The sequence below is a fragment of the Cryptomeria japonica genome, chromosome 11 (genome assembly GCF_030272615.1).
Source record: "Cryptomeria japonica chromosome 11, Sugi_1.0, whole genome shotgun sequence".
In the NCBI taxonomy this organism is placed as follows: Eukaryota; Viridiplantae; Streptophyta; class Pinopsida; order Cupressales; family Cupressaceae; genus Cryptomeria; species Cryptomeria japonica.
Genome location: NC_081415.1, coordinates 328,090,964 through 328,117,863, shown reverse-complemented (window position 1 = coordinate 328,117,863; position 26,900 = coordinate 328,090,964). Strand labels below are relative to the sequence as shown.

General features: G+C 39.7%; 1 protein-coding gene across 7 annotated transcripts in view; it reads left to right on the top strand.

Moving 5' to 3' along the window:
• The window catches only part of LOC131065061 (uncharacterized), a 254,398-nt gene that overhangs the window by 210,003 nt on the left and 17,495 nt on the right, over positions 1–26,900 (top strand). The gene's annotated exons all lie outside the window — the stretch shown is intronic.

The window sequence follows — 26,900 nt, the reverse complement described above, 5'->3', positions numbered from 1 at the left end:
GTTAAAGCGCCTAAAAGGGACAAGGATAAGCTATTGCTAGCATCTGAGAGAGCGAGAGGGAGGATTATCCTCCTATTGGGGATGACATATGGATTTCGCTAGACTGATGGAGGCTTTGCCTTATCAGACAGAGCATTGGTTTTGCTTAGGATTTTGAACTCCACGCCAGCTACTCCTAAGTAAGAAAGCTTAGCTGCTCTGCTGTTTCCTTGTTTAAATGTTATGTTGTCAGACATTTAATGAGAAGACCTAAGGGCTTTCAGGGAAGATGAATGCCATCAGCTCCCAAGTTAGCTAACTCATCAGCCCTTTTGTTGCCTTCCCTATAGATGTGATTGATCGTAAATCTCTCAAAGCCTTTGCATAACTCAATGGCCAATGTCAATACAGAGTTGAGTCTCCAATTGGGCATACTAGCTTTTCTTAGAGCGTTGATAACAATTGCTGAGTCCCCTTCAATATCCAAATTCTTCACTCCCATCTTTCTGCAAATATTAAGGCCTTCCAGCAGGGCAGCCAGTTCAGCCCAATTATTAGTCTTATTACCTATTGGATTAGCCCTGAGGGCAATTTCCTTTCCTTCCCAGTTATGGATAGAGCATTCTATCCCTGCCACCCTTGGGTTGCCTCTGGAGGCCCCATCAAAGTTTAGCTTCAGCCATCCCTCACCTGGAGGTTGCCACTTACATTCATCTCTTTTCCTTAGATTTACTTCAGGGCCATCCCCAATATAGGGTGGGATAGATAGTCCCTCCCATATCCCCTTCATCTTCTCATCCCAATAAGTTACTATAGCATTCTTCTTCAGACCGAAGTTGATCATACTGTTGATTTTTTTGATCATAGCAGCCTCAATTTTATTGATTACCCGATTCACCTCTAATTTTTCATTTTTGAAAAGACGCCTATTTCTTTCCTTCCACAATTCCCAAATTATAGAAGATGGAAGAGAAATCCATAAGCCTTCAAAAAGACAACCTCTTCTTAGGATGGGCCAGACTTTGAGCATTCCTAAAATAGTTTGAGGAAAGGCAGAGGACCAGGCTAGTTTCTGGGTAAACCACACCTAGCATTGGTTTGCATAGTTGCAATTGAGGAGGAGGTGGTTTGTGTCCTCTTCATCCTTTTCACAAAGAGGGCATCTACTAGGTCCCTCATACCCCATCCTCTTGAATTTTTCAACACTCAAGAGCTTATTCTAGAGAGCAAGCCATATGAAGACTCCAGCCTTGGGTAGGCAATACCTGTCCCAGTAGAGTTTCAGAGGCAGCTTCGTCTTGGGTCTAAGATGATCTTTAGTGATGTGATTATACCCATCCATGGAGTTGTATTCCCCATTCATGGAGCCATCCCACACAAGCCTATCCTTGCCTAGACTAAAGGAGATGTTTCTATCTCTTAGAATTGCCATGAGTTTGTCTTTATCCCTTACAGGGATATCCTCATTTTCTCTGACTATCCATAGCCACCCCGCTCCATCCTCTGAGGGAGAAATGTAGTTCCCAATTAGTTTCCCTCTGTTTGATTCTAGGAGTGCTCTTGTAGGCCCAAAGTCATGGATTTTCTCGATCACCTTATACCCTCCCCAAGAGTCTGACCAAAACAAGGCATCTTCCCCTGACCCTAGGTTCCAAGTGAGTTTGTCGGTGATAATATTTCTGCATTCCAGCATAACGTTCCATATGCGAGAGCCTCTGGGCGGATTGTTTTCTCTAAATATTTGGATAGGGTTATCTTCATTAAGGTATTTATGGTACAAGATTCTTACCCATTTTGAATGGGGGTGTCTGAACATTCTCCATACTAACTTTGCCCCAAGGGCCTTGCTTTGGTCACGGATATTTTTAATGCCGGCACCTCCTCCTTCTTTTGGTCTACAAATCTTATCCCGAGATAGAAGTGATATTTTCTTATCTTCATTGGCACCTTGCCAAAAGAAAGTTCTAAGGTGTTTATTTAGCTCATCCCGGTTTTTAGCCGATAAATTGTGACAAGAAAGTTGGTAAATGGGCATTGCTGCCAGAATTGATTTGACCAAGGTTGCCCTACCTGCAGAGGACAGCCATTTCCCTTTCCAAGTGTTAATTTTCTTCTTGTTTTTTTCCACCATGTGGTCCCAAGACTTACATGTCCTGCTTCCTTTATCCAAAGGGATGCCTAAATATTTGCAAGGGAGGAGACCAGGCTTGATCTCCAAGACCCTGCATATCTCTTCCTCGGATGCGGTTTCTATGTTGAACATGAACACAGTTGACTTCTCCAAATTGACCTCTTGACCCGAGGCTTCCATGTAGGATTTGAGGATACCTTTGAAGGCCCTTGCTTCCCTAATGTCGCCTTGACCAAAAAGCATTGTATCATCTACAAATTGGTGGTGGGTAATGGGGGTTAGACCACTAGTAATGGGTATACCTATGATTTCACCCTCTTCCCTAGCCTTTGAGATAGACCTACCAAGAGCCTCTGCCATAATGATGAAGAGGAAAGGAGACATAGGGTCTCCCTGCCTAAGTCCCCTAGAGCTACTAAAAAAACCTTCAGGTGAGCCATTGACCATGACAGAGAATTTGGGGGTGGATATGCATTCAAAAATAAGGTTGATCCAAGATTTGGTAAAGCCAAATGCTTCCAAACATTTGCATAAAAATCTCCAATCCACTTTGTCATATGCTTTACTAATATCTAATTTGACCAGCATGCTTGGAGCTCCATTATGCTGGACCAAATGTATAGCTTCCTGAGCTATGATTACCTTGTCATAGATTGATCTATCGGGCACAAAGCCTGTTTGTTCTTTGCTAATGATGATAGGGAGAAGTTTCTCAAGTCAATTTGCTAGAGTTTTGGTAAGTAGTTTATAAAGGGTATTACATAGGGCTATGGGCCTATATTCATTAAAGCTATCAGGTTTCTCTTTTTTCGGAATCACAACTAAGAAAGTATTGTTGATCTCCTTCAGTATCTTACCTAAGTTTCTAACACCCTCTAAGGCCTTCGAGATCTCCGAACCCATAAAACCCCAACATTTTTGGAAGAAACTAGTTGGGAAGCCATCTGGGCCCAGAGCCTTATCTGGATTCATTTTCATGAGGGCAGTTTTAACCTCCTCCTCTGTAAATTTCTCAAGCAGACATCTGTTGTGTTCTGCATCAATGATTTTGGAATATTTCTAATTATATTATGTTGGCCTCTAAGGTTGGAACCAACAGTATTGTTAAGGATGCCTTCAAAAAACCTTACCGCTTCCGCTGCCACCTCTGACGGGTCTTCCAGATTTAACCCTTGGTAGTTCTTAATGTTAGAGATTCAGTTTACCCATCTTTTCTGCTTGGTGCTGTTATGAAAGAACTTTGTGTTGCGATCTCCATCTTTCAACCATGTTTCCCTGGATTTTTGTCTCCAAAAGATTTCTTCTTTTGCCAGAATCTTTTCATACTCTTTCAGTAAAAAATTTTCCTTTAAGAAGAGAGGTTCATCCATCCCTTGATCAAAAACTTCCCTATTAAAATCCTTGAGTCTTTTTCTACTAAAAGTTTCTTATCAAAGATGTTACCGAAGTGCTCTCTATTCCACTCCAAGAGCCTCCTTTTGATTAACTTCAGTTTGTTTGCAACAATATACATCTTTGAGCCTGAGAATAATGATTCACTCCACGATTGTTCAATCAGGTTGATGATGTTATCATCCCTATACCACATGTTCTCAAATTTGAACGGGCAGTTTCTTGGTCCTTGTTCTGCCAGAATGTTAAGTTGGAGTGGATAATGGTCAGAACCGGATAAAGGTAGGATCTCTGCTTCCATAGTGTAATTGAAATTCATAAGCCCCCCATGCATAAAAAATCTGTTGAGCTTTTCAGCAATATTGCTAAAACCTTTCCTTCTGTTGTTCCATGTAAAGGTGTTCTTTGCTGTCTGGATTTCCAACAAAGAATTCCTATTGATCCAATTTTTGAAGTCCAATGCCGCGCTAGGTAACTTGTTACTACCTCCTCTTTTGTCTGATGCCTGAGTGATGGCATTGAAATTTCCTCCAATAATACACATCTCATTCAGATTGTTTCTTAAGAAAGTCTCAAGTTCCAACTAGACTTGAGCTTTATCCCTGTTCTCAATCGGACCATATACATTGATCAAGTTAAATCTTAACTTATTATTATAGCAGTTTACCTTTCCCCCTATCCAATTTTGTTTTATCTCTAATGGTGTAAACGAGGAATATCTAGGATCCCAGATGATTGCTAAGCCTCCTAAAGCCCCAAGGGCTGGGGAATACTTCAGTTTTCTAAAACCCAATTTCTTCTCAAAGAGGTCTATCTCGGATGAGTTCATTTTAGTTTCTTGGATTAGAATTATGTCTGGTTTTGATTCAGATATACAGCCTTTTATGATAACATTCCATGATAAGAGTTTCATGGCTCTGTGGGGAGGAACTTCCCCTCCCCTACATTAAATAGAGATGAAATTTTTGGTTGGCCCCTAGCCTCCCCATCCTTGGCTCTTAATTCAGCAAGGGATCTCCTACCCCTCCTTTTGATGGACTTGGCACAGTCGGGAGAGTCTTTGCTCTCCTTTGTATTATGAATGCCTAGAATGTTTGGGTTCTCATTTTCCAAGTTATCTAGGACAATGAACAATTCTTTTGTTTCCATATTGACTCTAGCACTATCCACTAAATTTTTACATATAGCTCCCTTTGCCTTTCCAATTCTTCAGAATCACAAACCTCATCAACAAACTGTTCCATTAGGTCATTAACTACTTCTTCCCCAATAAAGTTGGAAATAATGTTGACTTCCCTTTCTACTTGTTCTCTCACTTCCCCTTCTGCCACCACTGAATCAATATTCAGGGGTGGTCTATTTTCCTCTGGCCCCCCACTATCCTCCATATCCTTATCTTGTGTTGTCGGTTGTTCTTGCTCAGAACCATTATCCTTAGCAGGGGGACAACCTGCCTTCACCACTGGTTGCTCTGAAAGGGATAAATTTACTTCTGTTGAAAGCCTCAGGGGGCTCATTATTTCCTTCCCCGAGTCTATGCTTATTCCAGAGTTGATATTTAGGTTTTCCCCTAGAGTGCATATACACGGCAGTTCCTTCTACACTGGTGGCTCACTAATCTCCCCATCTTCTAAATCTTGTTCGTTGTTCCAAGGTTCAACTGTTTTTGTCATACCTACTTCCAGAGATAGGAGGAAGGGGGAGATTGGCTTCCTATTCAAGGAGTCCTTAGATAAGGACTCATAGCATCGATCCAATGCCGTATCCGTTGCAGAGGCTTGATGTTTAGTTTCTATCTTTAAAGATTCATCGCCTTCCAAAGTGAAACCCCCAATTCCTTCCATAAATTTAAATTTGACACCCTCTTTATTATGTTTTATCCAAGGGTATGACATTACAGGTGAGGTTTTTCCTGGAAATATCATCTACAATGGGGCCATTATAAAAGGATGGCTCGACGTTTAAAATGTGGTTATTGATTTTTAAAACTATGTTTTTAAAAGTTTTGATATTGATATCCATAGTCACCATGAGAACATTGTTTGAGAATTTAAATGGGGTTTTTTTGACACATTCGAATTTCCCTATCTTATTGCCTATCATTCTTAAGATTTCTAAATTACGAAGTTCTTCTGGTAAGTTATCTATTGATATTGCTCTATTTACCATAAAAGGTTTTAAACGGGATATCAAAACGGGGTTGCCATTCCCAGCATTCTAAGCAAAAACCCTTATATGTCGAAATATCCCCATTTAGAAGCCTATTTCTCAAATCTGGATTGCTACATTCTATTGAAAGGAAATTTTCAGGGAGGAAGTCGATACTTACCAGGCCCTGAAAGGATGTCTTTAACCATTCAGCAATTTGTTCGGCTGGAGTACCTATACCTTCCCATCGAGCAAAGATGACGAATTCTTTACAGTGCCTCTGATACTTTGTTAGGGTTTGATTGTCGATTTCTATCACTAGCCTTTCCTCTGTGGTTGATGGACGCATTGATTGGTCACCCTTAATTTGTTTGTCCGCCGATGGTTTTTGATGGTGGTGCAGTGAATGTCTAGCTAGGGTTTCCTTGCCCCATGAAATCTTCTCTGTAAATTTTCGCCGGAGAGTGTTTCCCTGGTTTATAGTTCTGTCTTTGTGGGTAGGTTTTAAAAAACCCTTCTTCGTATAACGCAGTGGACGACGGTCATGGCATACTGGCTGACGATTCGCCCCACTTGTTGGGCATTTGGGTTGCTTGCGTCTAGCCTTCTGCCAACTCTGGTCGTCAGTGTTTAGGGGAGGAGGGGGAGCCCTTCCCAAATCTATCAGCGAATATTTGGTCTTCACGAAGAAGGTCTGTTGATCTCGCGTTTTTGCTGCTTCTGAGATAAGACTATGGGCATCATCCTGGTGTTTGCTAGCAAGAACAGAAAATCGATTTGCATAGCCCAGAAAGTTGCCATAAGGAGGCCTCGACAACAGGTTAGATGTCGCATAGGAATTGCGACAATTTTTCGCATGCAGAGCCATTACAAATTGAATAGTCTCATAGTTTTATTAAATTTTAAATGTTAAATAATGAATATATTATAATTAAAATCTAATTTAAATATTTTAAAATATTTAATTTTAATACATTATAATAAATTTATAAAAGTTATAACATAATATATTTAAAAATTTAATTCAATTATTATTAATAGATATATTAAATTTTAAATGTTAAATAATGAATATATTATAATTAAAATCTAATTTAAATATTTTAAAATATTAAATTTTAATACATTATAATAAATTTTTAAAAGATATAACATAATATATTTAAAACTTTAATTAAATTATTATTAATAGATATATTAAATTTTAAATGTTAAATAATGAATATATTATAATTAAAATCTATTTAAATATATTAAAATGTTAAATTTTAATACATTATAATAAATTTTTAAAATTAAATAACAAATAGACATGTTTTAAATATAAAATATGAAAATATCAATTTTATTAGGAAAAGCAAAAATTTAAACTAAAAATAAAAAATCGAAATATTAAATATTAAAACTATAGTAGCATCACAAACAAACCCTAAAATTTAAGATCGAAATATTAAATATTAAAACTATAGTAGCATCACAAACAAACCCTAAAATTTAAGATCGAAATATTAAATATTCAATATCGGCATTACCCTTCTTTGACCCGAGGCATATCATGAGTTTGAGATTCAACAGACCAACTCACGATTTCTTCTCGGCTATCGGCTATGTGCCAAAGAATAAATTGCGATATTGCGGGGCTATCGGCTGTGCGTGCGATTTCTTCTCCTCAAACTTGGAAGAAACCAAAAAAAAAAACCAATACTTTCCATCGTTTTCGCCCTATTTAGGGTTATGTTTTTTTCTACGTTTTTTCCGCATTTAAATCGGGTTTTTTTGGCGATTTTTTCTGGAAAAATCGTTGACCTAGGGTTGACCGATTATATCCGATTTTTTGGGGGAAAAAATCGGCAAGCTCCCCGACTCCCGATTAATCGGGTATAATCGCGATTTTTTACAGATGTATGCTTCCATGATTAGAATAATGTAATTTGTCCATGTAATTTGTGGAACTTGAAGCTAATTATGGTTAATATCTTATAGGAGATCAAATCCAACTTTATGATATTGTAATATCCCAGTTATTTTTTATTTTTTTTAGGCCAATAATAATCATCCACAAACAGATAACCCGTTAAGGTTAGAAAGCATAAACTGAAAACTTGCTGGAAAATGCAACCCTTCCACTTTCTGATCACCAAGTGCCCAATGTGGGAAGGTGAGAGCATACGGTGTTGAGGGGATCGTTAGCTTCAAATAACTGGAAACAATACAATGCTTGGGCGGCAAGCCAGCCCCTTCCGCTTATCCAGCGGGAATGCAAGAAACTTGGCGGTTAACCAGCGAAGAGAAACATACAAAGGCACAAATCACTCAACCGCGATATTTAGCGGGAGGACTGAAATTACAAAACAATCTCAAATCAACCGCTTATGCAGCGGGAGGACCATTACACTTATACATCACTCAACCACTTATGTAGTGGGAGGACTGAATTACAATTTACTTGAAAATAGGCGGCAAGCCAGCCTCTTCCACTTTTCAACGGGGTGAGAGTTACAAACCAGAATTGGTTAGTAGTACTACTACTTAACCTTACAATAATCAAGATAATGTGAGAAGAGAGTAATGCTGAATATCCAAATAAGAACATGAAATTTCTGCTAACATCAAAATCTGTAGGTTGGAATTGCAAAACCAGCAGCCTATGGATTCACAAAAACGCTCATAACTCTCTCATTACTCACCCAATTCACCCAAAATTTGTTCTAAATAATTGCTATACCCGCTACAATGAAAACAAACCCAAGGAAAGCCATCGAAACACCCATATTTATTTTGCACGCTTCCCAATGCATTCACAAAACCCAACGCCTAACCTGAGAAGTTCGATTTGCAATATAAAAATCCGCACTCAAAATAAGATGCTAAAAAGTTACAATATGCATCGCCAGTGTGTTGTGCGTTGCACACGCTCCCTGTCGCCGACAGGGTCCCCCTTCCTGTTTTTGGGCCTTTCGTCTTCGCCCTGTTAAGTTCCTCGCAGAGTGTCTCGCATCCTTTCGAGCGAGTCCGCAATTGGTCCGTAGAGTAATGATGTCAATGAAAAGAGCCGATGAATCCATCAGGCTAGTCTAGCCCTCGAGCACGAATGCCAAGAGTTTGTTCAAAATTGTGAAATTGCCTTGAATAGGCGTAAGGTGATAGAAATTGGCGAAGCCCGCCAAGCAAAGAGCAGTACGTCTGAAAGGTCGCACGAGGACCCAAAGTTGTCGTTTTTTGCACAAGAGCGATGAGATAGATTGCATAAGGTTTGTCCTTGCGATGTTTATGAGATTTTGAATAAAGGATGATTTTCGCCTGCTGATGGAGCGACTTTCCTGGCCAAAGTGCCAAGGTTGACAAACTTGCCCAAGTGCCCAAGCTCACGCTTCTCGAGGAGAAAGTTTAAATCGCCAACATCGCTCTAGGAGTAAAATTTTGGACTTTCAGGCCAAATTAAGAGAAATTTCAAAATTTGTTAAACTGTGAAAATTGGCAAAGGGTCCGAAATTTCAAAAGTTGCCAAAATTGCCTAAGTCACCGAATTTTGGACCCAGAGGCCAAAAATGTTAAAGCTTCACAAGGTTAAAAGATTGCCAAAATCGTCCAGGGGGCCGAATTTCGGACCCTGGGGTTAAATTTCAAAAAAATTAAAATTTCCCAAAACTAGCTTAAGGTCCGAAAATGCTTTGAAAAGTTGCAAAAGACCCCAAATGGTCCGAATTTCACTTAAAACATCCAATTTCGGACCCTGGGGCCAAAATTCAAAGTTTTGTATAAATTTGCAAAATAGGGCAAATGGTCCAAATTTCGCTTAAAACATCCAATTTCGGACCCTGGGGCAGAAATTCAAAGTTTTGTATAAATTTGCAAAATAGGGCAAATGGTCCGAAATTCGTAAAATTTGCAAAATGGGGCAAATGGTCCGAAATTCTTCGAAATTTGCAAAATAAGCAGATGGTTTGAAAATGCCTTTGGGTCACCAAAACGCGAAAACTCCGAAATCCTTTCAATTCGCCAAAAGGGTCTAAATCATGAAATTCCAAATATGCCCAATGGTCCGAAATTACTTTGAATTCTAAAAAGCATTCATGGTCCGAAGTTTATTTTAAAGTGGGCGAAAATCGCGAAATTCCAAATAGCGTTTAAGATCCGAAACTCCGAAGTTTTTGGAAAAGTTGTGAAACATGTGCTAGGGTCCGAAAATATCTCCAATTTGCAAAAAGCGCTAAAGCTCCCATATTCGCCAAAAGGCACCAAAGATCTGAATTTGGCCTAAAAATGCAAAATTCCAAACGTCTAAACACTCGAAATCTTTCAAATCGCAAAAAGTGCGAAGGGCGTTCATAGTCCGAAGTTCACCCTTAGGGTTAGAAAGCGCAGTTTAAAGTTTGCAAAACATCGCCATAGCTCCGAAAATTCGCCATAAACTTCAAAAGTGCAACGCGTAGGGCAAGTAAGGAGCTCGAAAATGATAAAATCCTCTATTCCCCCCCCCCCCCCCCCCCCGAAAGTCGCTTAGGTCCGAAGTTTGCCTGGTAGCGCTCAAGCATTTCATTAAGGAAAACGCAATTCGAAATTGATAAACCCCCCCCATTCTCCGAAATTCGCCAGAAAGGGGATGAGTGTTAGGATATTAAAATTTGCAGGAGCTCTTCAAACCTCCAAAGTTGCGCTGTAAGAAGTTTTCAAAACGCCATAAACCCTCTCCATACTACCGAATTTCATGTAAAGGAGGATCACGTCCGATTTTGGAAGGGAGACAGATCCAATTTCACGCATTTTGCATTCAAGGTAAAACGCTGCAAACCATTAACACTCAAGTTCAGATTGCCAATTGCCCGAGGTAAAAACCGTTTAAAAATGATAAATTCCTTTCAAACAGCAACCGCGAAAATTTGAATTAAGGAGATAACCGTTGGATTCAAAACTTTGCAGAATTGTCCATTCATCTTTACGTAGCAAGGTCGGGCAATTTCTCGCCATCCACTCTCATCAGTTAAGTACGCTTTGTCTCTCTTAATCATCTGAAATGCTTATAAATCAAATGGACGTATGTGCGAAATCTGATTAAAATGCTTAAATTTTTGAAATTCACATCTTTTTCGCTTGTGAAACGTTGTGCTAAGCAGTCAAAATTTAGAATTTGCTCCTAAGGTTTAACTAGAGATTGCATTTTCAAACTTAGGAGAATTTTTTGAGCTCTGTCCCTATTGAGAATTAATCCAGAAAATGCCTAAGTGTAAATTCGCGATCAAAAGCTTCATGAATACTTTGGTTCAAATCAATCAAGCTGTCAGCTAGAAATGTCGCTTCATGTCCAATCTAAATTTTGAATTAATCCTTGAATGCTGGAGTATTTTCTATCTAACCCGCCTTACTTATTTTGTATCGTCTCGTAATCCGCGTCCGACTGTGCAGGATAAATGCCTAAATCGGTGGTAGAATCATCAAAGACGCCCGCTGCAGCCGAGACATCACGAGCACCCAAATCAAATATCCCACGCAAAGTTGAAAGGATGAAATACCAGTATCAAAGAGGAGGATTGAGGGAGTCAAAAGTTCAGAGCGTCTAGGACAATATCGGTGATACCGACCTAGGCCATATTGACATTTAGGACTTCAGGAATCGGGTCTTCTCCCCTAACGCATATGGCAAGCCTAGACAGATGGTGGAAAGTGGCATCGCCCAGGCAGCGGGATTTCCTCCACCAGTACAGAACTATGAGTTAGTGGTAGAGGCCGCCCGGCACTATCAACCAAATTCCAGATTGGTGCTCCTCGAGAACATGACCATCGCCAACTTCACTCCTGAGGCCATCGGCGACGCATTCGACATTCCCTTCCCAAACAATCCCACAACCACAACCATAGATGAAGCACAAGGGGCATATGATATGAATCCGGCCCAATGCAGAGCACTGATCAACGAAGAGTGGTACAAGGAGAGAAGGCTCCCGAGCGCCAGGATTGTGAAAAAGACCCCAAGAAGCGATTTTCATAATGAACATAGGGATATGGTCACATTACTCAGCCGAGTTATGGGACTTCCTAAATCCAACTACTTTGAAGAGTGGATGTTCTATTTCACAGAACAAGTCTTCGTTGGGAAGTCTAAGTTTGACTGGGCCTAGATCATAAGCGACAACATCCACACTCAGCTGATTGAGCTTGAAACCAAGAAATACTTCACTATGACCTCTTATTTGGTCTACATGTTCGCCAAGAACCAGCCGTTGCTAGGTTTGATAATGAAAGGTGAAATCGGGAATGGGCCTGGTCACGTAAAGGTCTATGATTGTTACCCACAGCTGCATTACCAAGATATAGCCCAGAGGGAAAAGAGCAGCTCAGCTTACGCAGTTGGCCAATATGAGCGCGTCAATGATGCCTTCACAATGCGCCTGGTCAGGCTAATGTAGGGAGGATTACACATAAGGCTCTTAGAGAAAGCTACTATTCTAGTACAGAGATACGGGGCCTGGTTCATCCAATTCCCAAGGTTCTCCTAATAGCGGACTTTGATGGTGCCCCTCTCTGACTTCCACGGTACCCAACCGACAAAACAATTCTTATGGAGGTCGCAAGGCAGTCACGTCCGGCCGACATCTTACTCAGAGAAAGCAAGCAAGCTGGATTCACGTTCCCCATGATCATAGGCAACCATGATGTCCACCTGAAGACCCCCACCCTAGTAGAGGAATCCCTCGCAGAGCTGGCCTCTAATGGCCTACAGGACCATTTTTCGAGAAAATATTTCGATCACGATAATCTGGCGAAGAGAGCCTATGGTAGGCGGTACAGAGCAAAGGAATCAGTTGAAGACTATTGGAAGAATTGCTCTGATGACTACAAGGTCCGGAGACGTGAATATTCTAGACCGAGTGTGCAGCAAATGCGGCTCTTCGAATATCGTCGGGTCCCAGATCAACTCACAGATTCAGAGAATTGCCTTCAAGTCCGAGAATTTGAGGCAGTAAGGCATCTTTTGCCAGGTGTTGATTGGTCATAGGACCTGATCACTGATTTTGAGGCAGTCATGGCAGCCCCAGCAAGATACACAGACCAATGGTTACATCAGCAAATTGAGAGGCTAATTCATGAGGGAGTCCAGTTCACTTACCACCTAATGGGCAGCCTCGATTCTCAGTCTTCCAAAGATGAAGGAACGTCCAGTGCACCCAGAGAAGAAATTGAGAAACCTACGAAGAGAAAGAAGGCTAAGGCTTGCAGAGGGACTCGGACGTCCAAGAGAACAAGAAGGGAAAAGATTCCTATAAGGAGACCAGAGGTCACTTCATCATCAAAGGACCCCAGTTCGTCCGACGATGTAGTGGAATTAGATTATATACCTGCTCCGCCTTCTCAAAGTGACATTGATGTGTTTGGAACTGATGATCCTCCCGCACCCGACATGCTAGAAGCTGAGCTAAGAGCCATTGAATCAACCCAACCGGGTAACCAAATAGAGGAAGGAGAGATTCCATCCATTCAAGGGATCGAAGTGCATGAACCCACCCAACAGAGTTGCCATGAATTGCTGCTCCACAATACGTCCAAAGATGACTCTACTGTTGAAGGAGAACAAAGGATAGAGGAGACTCGTGAGCTCGAAAGGACCGAAGAACAACCATCACGTGAAGATACTAGACAACTGTTCAGTGAAATGGGAGAAAGTTCAGCTGCAAGTAAGGAACTTGGCACCTCCCCCACCCCTCCGGTAATAGAACAACTGCAAATCTGTGACGAGTCGGCTGAAAACCTCAAAAAACAGAATGCAGACTTAACCACATCATCAGCCCAAACAGTGCCTCAAGAATGGTTAATTGCCAGAGCCCAGCGCAAGGCTGCCACCAAACCGCCTATTGATCTAGAGGACATTTTCTCGCACATAGACCAAGCGAAAGCTAAGGGGAAGAAAAAGCCCAAGGCATATTCTAGAGTGACCAAAGACGAGCAAAGGAACCGCACCCTTCACATTGCCACCCCGCCTGCAGATAAGCCAGCAGATCAGATCACACTAGCAGATTATAGCATCCCGACTGTCCCCATTGGACGAGCCACTAAGGAGCAAGAAAAAGAAGAATTCAAGGATTCAGTGCAAAACATACTCAAGCAACTTGAAGAGATAACAGCTGAGAAGGATATGTATCGGGCCCGTGTTGAACAGGCCGAGGGGTACATCGATCAACTCCTGAGACCATTACACAATGCCTCTGAATCCCACATTCCCCCGATAGCATTGGCACAGAGGACCACAACAGAATTTGAAGGAGTACGGGACACCGCAAGGGCCGTCAAGGAATGGATACAAGGCATCAGAAAAAGGGGAGAACGAATCCTTGAGGAAGTGAAGGAAATGGCTCGCCACCGAGAAACCACTTTGGTTAAGTTATTAGAGGTAAAGAGGGAATCCCTCCACATCCAGGAAGTGGCTGCCACTACTCTTCCCCTCATGAGCGCTCTTTTCTGGACCCATGCACAGATTCCTACATTACCCGCCATCCTAGATCCTCATAACATCAGCACTCTTAAGGAATGGTAGTGGACTATCAACATGAAGAATGATGCGAAGGAAATCATCGATAGAGAACACAATGCATGCGAGGTAATTCTGAAAACCATGTAGGAACTTGGCAAGATAATCCTTCGATCAATGGTTTCGGGATGGGTAAATGACCAATCCGATGAAGTGATACCGCCAGACTGGGAGGAAAGATTGGGAACAAATAAGATCACTTATTCCATTAAGGACCTAGGCTTCGCCGGTCAATTCCACTCGGACATGTTGTGCTTTGAGCGTAATCGTTCCAGTTGGCAAGATGGTCTGAAGCAGGTAGACCAATACCTCGAAGGCATGCAATATAAAATTCACCATCCTCCTATGCCTCCATTCAGTCTGCTTTTCAAATTATGCATCAGGTTCCAGGAATATGTTCGTGAGGAACGTGCAGCAGGTCGTGATCTATGGTGGGAATATTTGCATGGTGAAGATGAATTTCTAGAAAAGGAGTGTGGGGCTGAAGTAGAAAAAGTGATTTCTTAAAAGTGTTTTTTTCTCTCTAAGTCTTAAAAGCGCACTTTTGCACCAAAAGGTGACATTTGACTTTTAGTCAACAAAATGTAAAACTTTATGTGGGCACCTTTTTGGATTATTTCTGAAATTGCTATAATTACCTTTTTGGGTAGTTATTGCTCCTTTTGGGGTGGTTGTTGATATTTGTCCCCCATTTATGGGTATGGGCAGCCATACTTTATGGATGAATCTGGGCCACTTGTTTAGATTAGATCTGGGCCATTCATCCTTTTTTGAAGCCTATTTAAAGGGGACTAGTTTCTCTCATTTTGTAAGAAGTTCTTGGATTGTTGCAAAAGCTCTGGCGAAATTTACAGGAATTAATGCAAAGATTAAGACTGTTTTCAAGTTTCCTTGTGAGTGCATGGTCTCCTTCTTCACTTAATTTAGAAATCTTTCAGTTATGTTTATTTCCTTTACATAGCATTTTCAAGCAAACATCCTGATAGAATCCTTGCAGTTCACACCATTGGGGAATGGCTGATTGCCTTTCTCTATGCATGGTTAATCTGAACCTTTTATATGCTTAAGTTCGGTTATTGAATACTCACTATGAATGTAAAAGTTCTGAAGTTGTACTTGATAACATGAAAAATCTTATTTTCCTTTGAAGATTGCACTAGATTTATGCAAACACTGTGCTTGAGTAGCTAGTAATGCTTAGTCTTGTTATTTGGAGGTGTCCGTCTGTTTGATGAAACTGCTATATTAATTAAAATTTACATTTCATGTATCTCTCTCTCCCTATCCTTCCCTCCTTTTTCCCCTTTTTATCAAGAAAATCCGTAGTCCCATTAAAAACAGTATCAACTTAACCGAAATCATTTGATAAAAAAAACCATAAAGATTCCAGGGAACTTATCTATAAATTACCTATCCTATTGTAAGTCCCCCTTGTGTTTCATAAACACATCAAACCACTGAGAAAATCCCGCAGTCAAGACCTGACAAAAGAAACCTTGAGGTTGTCCCCTTTGATCAAATATAAAAAATAGCATTAGGGACTTCCGTATCTCAAGAGAGGATAGGATACTTAGCAGGTTTATTCTATTCTATGTTGGTTGTATGGAGTTTGCAGCAATGCGATTTTAGACTCGTCAACACAGTGGTAGGAAGGAAGGATGAGCCAATACCCAGGATGATGGAATCGCCTGGTCAAGAGGTGTGAGCAAAATACACTTTTAGCAGTCCCGCAACTAGCAACCAGAAAACACTCCAATCCCAAATAGAACACTCCACAATCTGCAACTCACTCACCAATAGCACTAGGAATACATGGACACAGCTAGGTAGTATCTTGCAAGTACGAAACTGAGACTTAGCTAGGAAGCCACACTTCGAAGCTCAAATTTTCGGTCGCCAATTCAGCAGCATAACGATGCAAATTCATTTGATACCAAATGAGAGGCCAAGCACCTGTATTTATAGATTTTTCCAAATTCAAATGCAAATGGCATCCAAAACCATTGAAATTCAATTTCATTTCATGTCATAGCCTCCCCTAGACATGGCGTTAATTTTCCCAAACTCCCTAGGCAAAGTTCGAACTTTTTCCTAGGTGACAACTTTGCGAAATAAAATAATATAAACATGAAATATTTCATCTTTCTCAACGCCACCTTTTTAATGCCACTGACTTAGGAAAATAACAATATTGCTGGCAGATAGATATTTTTCCTAAGTTGCCCCATAACACAATTAATCAGTAATAAAAATAATTTGTAATGTCCCCCTTCTAGGTGACAGGAGAAGAGTAGTGGGATGGTCTATTATTTGGATCTCGTAGGTTGGCAGTGGTGGATAGAGACTCACACAGGGTATTCAATATCCAGAGTTGGTGTTTCAGGTAGTTTGTGGGCTGTTGGGAGCAGTTCCTTGATTTTAGGGAGATTCCCTACATTTTAGGAGGTTGTGGCAGTTTCCATATTTGAGGTTCTATAGAACCATACCATGGTTTCAGTTTCAGGAAGATTGGGTGTGTTTCCTAGTTTCTAGGAGCATCTCTAGATTTTAGGGATGGGACTGCCAGTTAGCTCAGCTTTTTAGGCATCGGTCACAGATAGGTGACAAAGTTATATTCATGATTGTTTGGTCATTTTGGGCTATTATTGGATAAATTTTAATATATTTAAATATTTCCTAAGGTAGCGATTAAATAAATTAAAATAAGCTATGTATTTAGTCATTTCGGAGTAATAAGGGGTTTCTGGCTTCATCTGGGTTGATATGCCTATGTGTTATAGCTCGTTGGAAAGGTCTTGAACTTTGCTACATGATTCTCACCTTCCGGAGTCTTTTTGGATGCCTGAAGCTATTTATTTGCAATTTAGTGTTATTTTCCTATAGTTGACGCCATAATTAGAAAATAACACTCTTTTCATAATGCGCCAACTTTACTTCCTTTTAGGGTTTGGCTTGGAAAGGAAAGGAGATATAAGGAGATGAAGACCAAATTGTTCATTATCTTTTTACACAAATCAAACTTATTTTGCGAATTAGCTTTGAGTGGGCGATTCTTCATCCAGGATGCAAACCCCAAGATCTGGACTGGCTGGGACGTAGCCCTCAGCAGTTATTGGCATTGGATTCTTCAGGCAGAGTGCATTGTTGACTGAGATTGAGTACGCCATTCTTCATTGTGGATTCAGGTTGCAGAGTAAGGGTTTCAGCATGGTAGATTGATTCTTTAGCTTGGGCGTGATCCTTGCAGCCTTAGGGCCGCCATTTGCAACAGGTACATCCCACGTGGAATGTAAGGAATGCATGTATTCAGCCTTAGAGGTATTCTTGATTCATGATCACTATTCACCTTTCAGTTTGGCATCATTGTTGGATGTAAGTTCCTTGGATTTGCATTGGAATTATTATTTGGTTTTTACAATTCAGAAATTTGTTTGGTACAGCTGTTAGCAATTCTGAATTTGGCTGTATGTTCTTATTTATTTTCAGTCTCCTTTCATGTTTACTGTTCATTATTCATTATGTGTTTGAAAACTATCAAAATACACAAAAAAAAAAAACCTATTGCAACTTCTGTCTATTCTCTAAAACAAATCAAAGGCATCACAGGAAGATATAGTTTATTAATTTAAAAACTACAGCAGATCAGCAAGGGGATCCATCAAGGATCTTTCATAATTAAATATCAAACCTTAGGATAAGGAATTAATATTTAATTAAATAACTTATAACTCCAATACTGATTAATACCAAAATCAAGGATGAAGTTGTGCGATGAAGACCATTGAACTGTGCTGATTTGGGACTCTATCCGAGACTGCTAAAAAAAGAAATGCTCAACACAGCCACTTACTAAAAATAGTAAGTCAAGAAATACTGCTCAGAAAAACATAATCTTCGCACCCAGAGAAAGAGCTTGGAAAGCTCAGCAGAACTGCGTCAACCAAACAGCCAAACCCTAACTTACTAAAAATAGTAAGTTCTGACTTCACCAAAGAATCAAATGCATGTTATGCCACCCTGGAGTTCATGGAAAACCCAGAAGGAAACCATAAGCAGAATTGAAGAATTCCCTCTTGACAAACCCTAAAAAGCTCGTGTATAACTCCACAAAAGTTGGAAAACCTAATTCTCCTTTGCAAATAGCCTACAGGTCTTCGGAATAGGCCAATGGACCACTTAATGCACATCATTGAGAAGGGGACATTACAGATATGATCGTATATGCCTTGTCCTAGGCTGTAATGACACCCCCCATTCAGAAGTCAAATCACTCAAGCAGTTTTGTTTTAGATATTTATAAAAGGTTACATTGAATACTATATGCCTCTTTTATCATTCGACTGGCCCTTGCTTATTTCCTATTTGTTGCATTGATATTGGCTACTAAAATTTATTTGGTTTGCTAGCTATTAGAACATACCCCCAAAGGAATTTTCTGGTCTTAGCCTCCGTATTGTTTATATAACTTTTTGTAATCTCTATTGAGAGTCTATTTTTGTTACAGATTTTATAGTTCTATAAGTCATTTGAAAACGTAGTCACTCAGTGAGCCTGTCTACTACTACCCTAATTTGATTATATAATGTCCCCTTCTTCTTCAGTGATCACTCAGTGATATTATTAGCCTATTTCATCGTTCTGGTTGGCTAATTTAGAGATATGAAGGATGAAATGCTAGGCTTAACATTATTTTATCAATGGAGAAATTTAAAGTAAAATATTATTTTATTGGGAGCTTATAACTTAATATGATAAAATGTCACTTTTTGGAATAAAATAAAATATAAAAATAAAGTGACTTACCTGGCTTGCAGGCAACTCGATACATCCCCAGGGGATTAGTCTCGCCTCAGCTCGCCCCTTCCTAAACCCCAACTTGGCAATATGTAAGCCCAAGGTAAGGCAAGTTGGGCGTTGGGCTAGGTCGCGGGGATACCCTTGGCGCAACAAACAAAAAATGTCATAAAGTGACTTTATGAAGGGGATAATTATAAAAAGCAAAAAATTAAAAACAAATATTGCTCCTTGGAGTGGGACGATCCCTTAGAGAGAAGAAAAATTCATTACAAATAATTTAATGGATTTTGGGGTCCAAAAGTGGCATGGAGAGTTTTTATAAATAGACCCCTACCCCCTCCAAGCATTATTATGTTGATTTATGCTATTTGATAGTTCTCCATTTTCAGCTGGTATGTTCATGCCTAGCCAATTCTAAGGACAAAAACCTTCAGAATTTAGTGGGTTGGATAGAAACCCAACACCTTGTGAGAGGAATCCACCCAGGGTTCCTTATAGAGCATATTGTTGCAGGTTTCAGTTGGAGCAGCCAAGGAAAAGGTTTGTTATTCACTGATTTTCACATATCTTTGGCAACTAGGGTTTTGGATGTTGATAGAATTTGAAGAAAATTGCAGATTTGATCATGGCACATATATGGTATCCATTTGGCATCATTTTCAGGGTGCTTTGTCAAGAGTTTATGGACTGAAGTAATTTCATGATTGCTGAAGCTAGGGTTTCTATAATATCCTAGTTATTTTTTATTTTATTTTAAGGCCAACAATAGTCATCAACAAGGAGATAACCCGTTAAGGTTAGAAATCATAAACTGAAACATGCAAGGAAAGTAACCCTTCCACTTTCTGATCACCAAGTGCCCAATGTGGGAAGGTGAGAGCATACGGTGTTGAGGGGATCATTAGCTTAATTAACTGAAAACAATGCAATGCTTGGGCGGCAAGCCAGCCCCTTCCGCTTATCCAGCGGGAAAGCAAGAAAACTTGGCGGTGAACCAGCCAAGTGAGATACACAAAAATACAAATCACTCAACCGCAATATTTCAGCGGGAGGACTGAAACTACATAACAATCTCAACTCGACCGCTTATGCAGCGGGAGGACCATTACACTCAGATATCACTCGACCACTTATGCAGTGGGAGGACTGAAATTACAATTTGCTTGATAATAGGCAGCAAGCCAGCCTCCTCCACTTTTCAACGGGATGAGAATTACAAAACAGAATTGGTTAGTAGTACTACTACTTAACCTTACAAAAAAGTAGATGATATGACAAGAGAGTAATGCTGAATATCCCAATAAGAACATGAAATTCTGCTAATATCAAATCTGCAGGCTGGAATTGCAAAACCAGTAGCCTAAGGAAACACTAAAAAGCTCACAACTCTCTCAATACACCTCCAAATCACCCAAAATCAGTCCCAAACCCACACTAGACAAGCTACGATGACAACCAACCAAAGACATGCTACCATAACTCCCTTATTAATTTTGCATGCATCCCAATGCACTTCATAAACCCACGCCTAGCTTAGGAATTTCGATTTTGTCTAGAAAATTCAAAGCTCAACTAAAGATGCCACAAACTTACAATGTATATCGCTAGTACCGGGAAGTATGAAAGAGCCAATACCCATAACGGTCAGTCGCTTCAGTAGAGAGGTGTGATCGAAAATGCACTTCAGCCACAGGCAAACCAGCAAGTTCCCAAAATCATTCCAACACCAAAAATGACTAAAATATGCTCTGAGAATATAGTAGATTACAGCACACAACTAGGTTCTATGTTTCAAGTACGAAACCAGGAAGCACTAGGGAGACGCACTCCGAAGCCTCAAAAGTTCAGTCGCCAATCCAGCAGCCAGGCTTGCAAAACTCGGCGAGCAATTCAAAAACTCGCGAGTAATCGCGATCCATAATGCCGCGCGAGTTAATCGCGGAAATACTCAGGCCGATTTTTTTTATATACTCGCCGCGATTTTTTTGGCAAATAATCGCCGTTAATGGGCAAAACCCGCCCGAAACGCGGCACAAAATGCGAGAAAAACGCGACTTAAGTTGCAGGCAAAAAAAAAACCGAAGTCTTTATTCCATTTCGCGGCTCGCGTGACTCCGGAAGGCAAAAAACGCCACGCGATTTGCATAGGGTTTGCATTTGCACGCACGACCAGGTATCTTTTTGTATTGTTTTATTTCGAATACACAGTCATTTTGACTGTGTAATACACAGTCATTTGAAATGACTGTGTATTACACAGTCAAAATGACTGTATTGTTTGCATTTGCACGCACGACCAGGTATCTTTTTGTATTGTTTTATTTCGAATACACAGTCATTTTGACTGTGTAATACACAGTCATTTGAAATGACTGTGTATTACACAGTCAAAATGACTGTATTGTTTGCATTTGCACGCACGACCAGGTATCTTTTTGTATTGTTTTATTTCGAATACACAGTCATTTTGACTGTGTAATACACAGTCATTTGAAATGACTGTGTATTACACAGTCAAAATGACTGTATTGTTTGCATTTGCACGCACGACCAGGTATCTTTTTGTATTGTTTTATTTCGAATGACTAAGACTGTGTAATACACAGTCATTTGAAAATGACTGTGTATTACACAATCTTAGTCATTTCAAATGACTGTGTATTACACAGTCACAGTCATTTCAAATGACTGTGTAATACACAATCATTAGTAATTACAATTTACAGTCATTTCAAATGACTGTGTATTACACAGTCACAGTCATTTCAAAATGACTGTGTAATACACAGTCATTTCAAAATGACTGTGTATTACACAGTCACAGTCATTTCAAATGACTGTGTAATACACAGTCATTTCAAATTTTCAAATGACTGTGTATTACACAGTCATCATTACACAATCACAGTCATTTCAATTTTCAAATGACTGTGTAATACACAGTCATTTCAAATTTTCAAATGACTGTGTAATACACAGTCATTTCAAATTTTCAAATGACTGTGTATTACACAGTCATCATTACACAGTCACAGTCATTTCAAATGACTGTGTATTACACAGTCACAGTCATTTCAATTTTCAAATGACTGTGTAATACACAGTCATTTCAAATTTTCAAATGACTGTGTATTACACAGTCATCATTACACAGTCACAGTCATTTCAAATGACTGTGTATTACACAGTCATCATTACACAGTCACAGTCATTTCAAATGACTGTGTAATACACATTCATTTTCAAATGACTGTGTATTACACAGTCATCAGTCATTTGAAATGACTGTGTAATACACAGTCATTACAGTCATTACAGTCATTTCAAAATTTCAAATGACTGATGACTGTGTAATACACAGTCATTTTCAAATGACTGATGACTGTGTAATACAGAGTCATTTTCAAATTTTGAAATGACTGTGTAATACATAGTCATTTTCAAATGACTGATGACTGTGTAATACATTAATCATTAATGTACATTGTAATTAATGACTGTGTATTACACAGTCAATTGTGAAATACTCATAGTCATTTGAAATGACTGTCAACTGTGTAATGTCAATGTGTATTAAAGTATTTCATTTAAATTTAAATTTGAAGTTAAAAACTTAAAAAAATACACAACCAATTAAAAATTTTAATTTTAGAGAGTCATCTATTAATAGATGTCTGTAAATAAAATACAGTTATACAGTCATTGTAATTTTTGGATGTTTGTGATTTTTTTTGGTAACAATGTTATTTATCTCTAAATGTTGCCTCTCTTTTGCTAGGTTCTTTTCCACATCTTTTTGAAAGAAAATGGATTCAGCTTCTACAGTTAAAGTTGGTGGCAAAAAGAGAGACCCTTGTTGGAAACATGGGAGACCAGGTCCAAAACGAGGAGATGTTTTTTGCAACCATTGCAAAAAAATTGTAAAAGGTGGCATTAATAGGTTCAAATATCACCTTGCAAAAATTCAATGCCGAGATACCACAAGCTGTACGGAATGTACTGAAGAGGCTACGAGAGATGCAATAGCAACGCTTGAAGCATATGATCAAAGGAAGGCAACAAAAAAGAGAACAGCAGAGGCAATGGCAGCCCCAAGGGCAGATTTGAGTTCCATGGGGTCACATACAGATGTGGGGACATCTGGTTCTTCCCTTGGGCCACGGATACGAGCAAAGGGAACTTTGGACAGCAACATGGAAAACTTCTTTATTCCACGTAACACTCCTGGTGCACAACCTGGATTGCTTGGCACTGCATGGAATAAAGAGGCTCACCAACAAGCCAAGGTGGCGTGTGCTAGATTTTTTATCTACAACGATGTTCCGTTCAATGCTATTTCTAGTCCATCTTGGGACCAATTGGTCACTACGTTGACTGTGGCAGGTAAGGGGTTCAAATCCCCAAGCCGTTACGAGGTAAGTGGACCGTTATTGCAGGATGAGGTCCAAAACACTCATGCATTAGTGGAAGAGCAAAGGACTATTTGGGAAAAGAATGGCTGCACCATTCTTTCTGATGGATGGACAGATGGTAGGAACAGGACACTCATCAACTTTCTAGTTGCTTCAGGAGGACAGTTAGTATTTTTAAAATCAATTGATGCCTCCAATGAAGTGAAGAATGCGGAGACCTTGTGCAACATGTTGGATGAAGTGGTGATGGATGTGGGAGTGCAGAATGTCATCCAAGTTGTGACTGATAATGCAGCTGCATATGTGGCAGCCGGCAAACTTCTAATGGCTAGACATCCGACATTATTTTGGAGCCCTTGTGCTGCCCATTGTCTTGACTTGCTCCTTGAGGACATAGGGAAACTAAGTTGGGTAAAGAAAGTGGTTGAAGATGGAAGGAATATCACCAAATACATCTACAATCACACATGGGTCCTGAATCTTATGAGAGAGCACACTGAAGGTAAGGATCTTGTGCGGTCGGGGGTCACACGCTTTGCTACCAATTTCCTCACCTTGCAGAGCATACTTGCTACATTGCCCAACCTGAAGCGGATGTTCGTGAGTGAAAGATGGTTGGGGAGTCCTTATGCTACAAAGCCTGAAGCAGAGAAGGTTGTGATTGCCATTTTTGATACTAATTTTGCCAAGATAGTGGAGGAGATCATCAATGTAAGTTTTGAAACTTTAATTGATGATTTATTATTTAATTTTCTAATATTTCAATCTACTGATTTTGTTAGATTTTTTATATCTAGGTGTCGGAACCGTTGGTGAGGGTGCTACGAATGGTGGATGGGGATCATAACTCCATGGGGTATCTATATGAGGCCATGGATAAGGCCAAAGAGGCGATTCAACACTTGTATGGGTCAAACAAGACCAAGTATGAACCCATATGGCGCATAATTGATCGAAGGTGGAACCATCAACTCCACCAACATATTCATGCTGCTGCCTACTTCTTGAATCCCAAGTTTTTTTACTCTCCGAGTTTCAGAGCAGATGCAGAGGTTAGAATTGGCCTTGACACATGCATTCGGAGATTAGTTGATGATGAGATCCTTCGAGACCTGATACTTGATGAGTTGCAGAGTTATAAGAAGGCCTTAGGGGAATTGTTTTCTTCACCTGATTGCAAACGTAGGAGAGCCACCTTACGACCAGGTAAAAAAAAACATATGTTTAATTTTTACCATTTATTTCTCTCTTTAAGATTATTGAAATCTTTACAAGTTTTAAATCACATTTTGTATCCTTGCAGATTTGTGGTGGGAAGATTATGGTGCCACAACGCCTAATCTTCAAAAGCTTGCCATCCGCATATTATCACAGCCTTGTAGTGCTTCTGGTTGTGAGCGCAACTGGAGTGTTTTTGAGAACATCCACACAAAAAAGCGCAATAGGTTGACTCAACAACGCTTGAATGATCTTGTCTATGTGCGGTACAACATTCGATTACATGAGAAGAAGGTGCTAGGGCAAGATTCACATGAAGCACTTGACTTGGATGACATTGATCCATATGCAGCAGAATGGGTTGCTTCTCCTGATGATGTTGATAATGATTTGGATCCATTCCTTACTAATGAGCAGCTGAGTGAGTTGGAGAGGGCAGGAGAGGAATGGGATGCGGAAGTGGCAGCACGTGAGGAGGAGCAGGAGGTTGATCATGCAGCAGAGGCACCTGTTAGTGTTGAGGATGTTGCCACTACTTCAGCACCACCCATCCAGCGGCCACAATCTGTTTTGAGCTTTAGTCGTAGACGCAATTTATGATTTCTTATTTTCATTGATACCAAACTTTGAACTTGATATGTAATCAGAATTTCAGAGGTTCTTGTTTTGTGGTCTATGACTCTATAACTCTATGAGACTGTCACTATGATACGTTGATATGTATTGAACTCTTATACATATGTTGCACTTGGTTTTTGGTTTATGCTATGATACTTGCATTTGTTGCTATGTATTACCAAAAAAATTTGATTTATATATCATGGAAATCATATATGTTATACAAATTTGGTGTAAATGTGTGTTTTTGAATTATATATAAAAAAAAAATGTATTTTCAAATGTTCGATAAAGTTGCCGAGTTTTTTGCCGAGTTTTGGCGAGTCCCGAGTTTTTAAAATTTTTTGGCCTTGCCGAGTTATTGCAAAATCCGAGTTTTTCATCTATGCCAGCAGCATAACATTGCAAATTTTCAAGATAAAAGAATGGGAGCCCAAGGCTCTTATTTATAACCTCACACCACCAAATTCAAATGCAAATTGCTTCAAATTCATCTTTCCCCATTTGCATTTCATTACATCTCACGTGGACCCCAAGAGTGGCGCCATTCCACAAGTCAAACCTCACACCAAAAAGCAAGGACCACGATTTTCACTTGGCAAACACTTGGGATGAAAATAAAATAATATCTCCCTTAATAATATTACGTCCCCTTCTTTGTCATAAATTTCGCCTAGCGCTTAGGAGATATTAGGCATTATTCCCAAAGTCAATAAATCAGTAGTAATAATCAGATTAATTAAATATTAAACCTTAGGATAAGGAAATAATATTTAATTATGTCACATATGACTCCCGCACTGATTACTGTCAAAACCAGGATGAAGCTGAGCCAAGAAGACCACTGAACTGCTGTAGGATCAAGACCCTGTCCACTGCCAGAAATAGATTTATGCCATACTGCCACTTACTAAAAATAGGAAGTCTTGAACTACTGCTCCGAAAAGCATGATCTTCACGCCCAGTGACAGAGCATGGAGAGCTTAGTAGGACAGTATCACCAAAATAGCCATTCCCTGACTTACTAAAAATTGTAAGTTCTCGCCTCATCAATGCTGGACCCTCATTCTTCATTCCACCTAGCCTACGGGTCTCAGGAATAGGCTAATGGACCACTGGGAGGTCATCAACGAGAAGGGGACATTACAGTTTCAAACCCAGTTTTGATAATTTATGCATTCTAATGACATTTCCAGCTAGGGTGACTTGATTTGGACTGATTTTAGAAGCCATTGGAGGTGGAATAATATTTTTACCATTGCTGGAATATTTTATGGGATTTTGGTGCAAGGGTTTGCATATTTTGGGAGAGTTGGACAATGCTCAGCTAGGGTTTGAAGGTCAACACTTTATATCAGATCTTAAGAGACCATTTGCTGCTATTATCAGTCATTTTGGTCACCATTTGAGGCACCGTACCTTCTGCTAGTTGTTAGGCTTCTATCCTTGCTTCCGTGTATGTGTGTAACCATTTTGATTTGTAATAAACTTCAAATCTGGAGACATTAGTTTGCTGTTGTAACTGTATCAGACCTATATCAGATCTGATCTAAGGCTAATATAGTGAGCCTTCATTAAGAAACTTATTTAAGATTTATGCATTTTAGTACTTGCATTTCAATATGTTCTTCATCATTTGGCAATGAAACAAACTTCAAAAAAAATTTAAAAAAATACAAAACAA